The following is a 4,220-nucleotide window of genomic DNA, read 5'->3' on the forward strand; positions in this document are numbered from 1 at the left end:
TCTGTTATGTGACTCTGTCTTAGCTGGGTGTGTCTGAATGCAAGAGCAGCACCCTCCACTAGACCTAGCTAGACTATGCAGTGATGTGGTGGGGAGGACTAGCCAGGGAAAAGGGTGGAGCACCTCAGCAGACACAGGCACCAGCCAGGATACTAAGGACCTTTAGCCAAATCTGCCAACTATTCTCCTCCATGGGAAGAGGAAACACCCATTTCCAGTGGTAGAAAGGCAGACCCAAATGTACCAGGGAGCTTCCAAATGGAGGGTGATATGCTAGGGTCTTAGGAGCTATACCCTTCATGAACACCATTCTGAGAAGAGGAACATGCTGATCACTGCTGCAAAGAACATGCTGATCACTGCTGCAAAATATGCAAAACAAAGGGAAGGGGCAATGTCCTGTGCATCCTCTATTATCAGGCCACCCCCGCTCCTCGGCTTCCCAGGTCACAGCAGACACAGTGAAGGTCTATGTGGGGATTGTGGTTCTAGAGACCTGACAGTCAACTCAGGGAGGGAGCTGGTTTCTGCCCTCAATATTAAGACAGCAGCCTTTAAAAAAAAAAAAAAAATCTGTAAGCATGTACCTCCCCCCAGCTTCCAGAACAACCCCCGCCCAATCCCTACCAGGGGGAAGTTGGGGAGGGAGTGCTGAGGAGCTCCAGGAAACACTCCCAAGTGTGTCAACAGTGGCAGAGGCAGTTGGGACCAAACAAAGGTTGATTCTTCCATTCTTATCTCCACAAAGCCAGACCTTTCCCTTCAGCACTCCTCCACCCCTATCTCCTTCTTGCTTTTCTCCAACTTCTCTAACCATAGGTTCCTCTCCAGGACTCAGGGGAGGTGAAATGATGAGGTTTAAAGTCTTCCCTTGAAGGCGATGGCTACCTTGAGGATTGGAGCAAAGGACGATGGTAATCAGTAGGGAAGTCCAACCGGCCTGCATCTAGTTGCACATCTTGCCTTGAGAGTGATCCAGTGAGGATCTGTCCCAGCTAGGTCATCAGGTAGGAGGGGTGCGTTCAGGGTTCAGATTCGTAGGAAACATGGGAGGAGAGGAAAAGGCAACTTGCAACCACCTCCAGCCTCAGGCCTAGCAACCTGCAATGCATTTCACCCTGTTTGTTGGAATGTGAATGTAGGCTTTTGGAGGAAGGGGTTTGTGTGTATTGTGGGGTGGGGTGCAGCAACTGGTTCCTTCTGACGGCTGGACAGCTTGCCCTGAAGAATTTGCCTGCCTTCTGGAAAAATCCAACTTTCCCACCCTGGGCCTGAGCATCCTGATACAGCAATGGCGCCACCTGCTGGCCTTATTGAGGTCCTACTGCTCAGCCTCAGCTCAATCGCCTCCATGTTGGGCTTCTCTCCCTGGCCGCCCCATCCTCTAGTCCAATTTCTCTTGTACACAAAGCTCATATAACTATAGAAGGTCACTGTTGAAGAGGACTTTAAAGATACATTTAATTAAACTCCCTTATGGTATAAAGACAAACTAAGGCTCAGAGAAGGGAGGTGGCTTGCCCAATCACTCAGAATTCAGAAGTCCTCAATCTGTAATTTTCCCTTCTATCATATCCTACTCTTCTGCCGAGTCCTCCGGGTTCCTGCAGTTGGATGTCATGAAGCCAGTGTGGCAGTGTGAAGATAGGTTTGGGACTTCACTTCTGGAGCATTTCATCAACATAAGCTATTGCAGGCCTGGCCGGCCAAACAGGTCCTGGAGGAGCCCCGGAACAAAGAGATCACAGGAGGCCATGAGATTCGGCTTCCTTGGTGTCCACAGTGAGCCCAGGAAAATTAGCTGTAGGGTATTACACTGTTCACTATGGAGATAATTCACCTGGAATTATCTTCAGCCAGATTTTCATCTGAATGGATAAATGGGAATACCATCTAAATCCAGATAAATAGATCACTTCCATCTCATCCCCTCTAGGTAGATTAATCCCACACTTCCTCTTCACACAAAACCAGTAATAGGTCATCGATTTTGTGCAACAAAATGCTGCTTCTCTTCCTAAAGCCCCCATCGAAGAGGCTCCCAGCCACCATTCAATCATTCATCAAGTCTTATGATGTGCCAGATACAGTGCCACATGTGCCAGAACATCTATTATGTGCCAGACACTGTTCTTGAGACTGGGGATAGAGCAAACACTCATGAAGCTTATAATTCTAGCAGAAGAAGACAGTAAACAATGTCATCTCAGTAAGTATATACGTGTGTTTTCAGGTCATATTGAGAGCTATGAAAAATATAAAATACATTGAGAATAATGGTTGGTATTTTACATATGGTGGTTACTTTCAGAAAAATAACAGTGGAGAGCACAGGTTAGCTTGAATGAAGTGGAGAAGCAGGTTGTATGCCAAGCTGGGAGAGATTATCCCACACTGGGGAAAGGACAAGTGCAAAGCCCTATGATGAAAAGCCGCCAAGTGCAGAAAGCCTCATATGACAGGGGGCAAGATGGCCACGAGGTTGTGTCAGTGAGTGGGGGGGTGGGGAGACACAGGAGGTCAGACTATATGGGGCCTTTTAGTTGTAGATTGGGAAGCCACTGGAGGGTTTTGAGCAGAAGAGTCATATGATCTGCTTTATGTTTTAAAAGGATCGTGCTGGCTGCTGAGTAGAGAATAGAGGTTGAGGGATAAGAAAGTAAAAGAGACCATAGCAAGAAGAATGATCATGGCTGGAAGCAGGTAATCACATTGGCAGTGATGAGATCAAGCAGAATTCAGAGAGTGTTTTGAAGGTAGAGGTAACAGGACTTGCTCAGTCCATTTATTTCTTCAAATAATAATCACACTAACAATGATAGTAGTTAACATTTTTGAGTGCTTACTGTATGAAAATTGAGACATGGTGCCAATATTTAAATAGCATATTTTACTTAATATTCACAGAAACCCTGTGAAGTAGGTTCTATTATCTCAGAAAAAGAAACTGAAACTCAGAGAATAACAAGGGACTGTGCTGGGTGCACAGTGGCAGAGGCAAACATGAATAGGATGTGAGTTTATTTGAACCCCAAATGTTTAAATCTTGGGATTAATATAACATACATTTAAACAAACAAGCAAGAAAAAAAATGCACAGCAGAAAGTGAGAAATAACATGAGGAAAGACTAGATGAGGTGCTGTTATCTAGACGTGGACAGGACTCTTTCCAGCTGGGAAGATCTGAGACTGGGTCATGAACAGGTGGTTTCTTGAGTGGGTCCTGTAAAAATGAATATGATTTTGATGGCAGTAATGAGTAAGGACATTTCAGACTGATAGAAGAGTACATACAATATGTAGTGATGGGGAAAGATAAGGTACTGTCAAAGGACAACGTGTTTTCTGGTATGTCAGAGAAGTAGAATGTGTTAAGGGAAGCTGAGCACCAGAAAGATCCGGGTGTCACAGTTTGTGTAGGATGTTTAAAGCTAAACCACAGAGTTTAATTTTATCCAATAGAAGAGAACCCACAGAAGAGTTTCCATTTATTCATCAATTTATTCATTTATTCAAAAAATATTTCTTGAGTGCTTATTATAAGCCAGGTACTGTGCCAGGCACCTGGGATAAGACACAGTCCCTTCTGTCAAGTCTTTACATTGGGTGGATGTGGGAGGGACAGATGACAGAACAATATGCATTGAGTGTAAGCACTATGGTATAGGAAGCTCTGAATGGGAGGGGCATGGAAGCCATGGAAGATCATGGAAGGCTTCCCAGGAGAAGTGACGTCTGGACTGATCCTTTGGTCAAGCAGGAGTTAAAGAGGAGAAAAGGAGAGATATGGGTGTTCCAGAGAGAAGAAGGAGCCTTGTCCCAGGAGCAAAGTGAGGGTGATTATTCCAGAAATGTGAGTGATTCTTTTAAGGCTCAAGCAAAGCATATGATTCTTCTTAATACTTTCTATTTCTTTGCTGAGTCTTTCTGTTCTTTTGTTTCAAGCATGCTGCAGTTGCTTATTAAAGCATTTTTATGATACCTGTCGTTTTAAAATTCTTGTCAGACCGTTTCAACACCTTTATCGTCTCAATGTTGGCGTCTGTTAATGGTTTTTTCCTCAATGAAATTGAGATTTTCCTGGTTCTTGGTATTACCAGTGATTTTAATTGCATCTGGAAATTTGGGATTTATGTTGAAAGACTGGATCTTATTTAAAGATTCTGTTTAGCACGCCTCCTTTGATACCACACTGGTGGGCCCAGGTTCCCCATTCAGC

This window comes from Papio anubis, chromosome 1 (genome assembly GCF_008728515.1).
Source record: "Papio anubis isolate 15944 chromosome 1, Panubis1.0, whole genome shotgun sequence".
NCBI classification, from domain to species: Eukaryota; Metazoa; Chordata; class Mammalia; order Primates; family Cercopithecidae; genus Papio; species Papio anubis.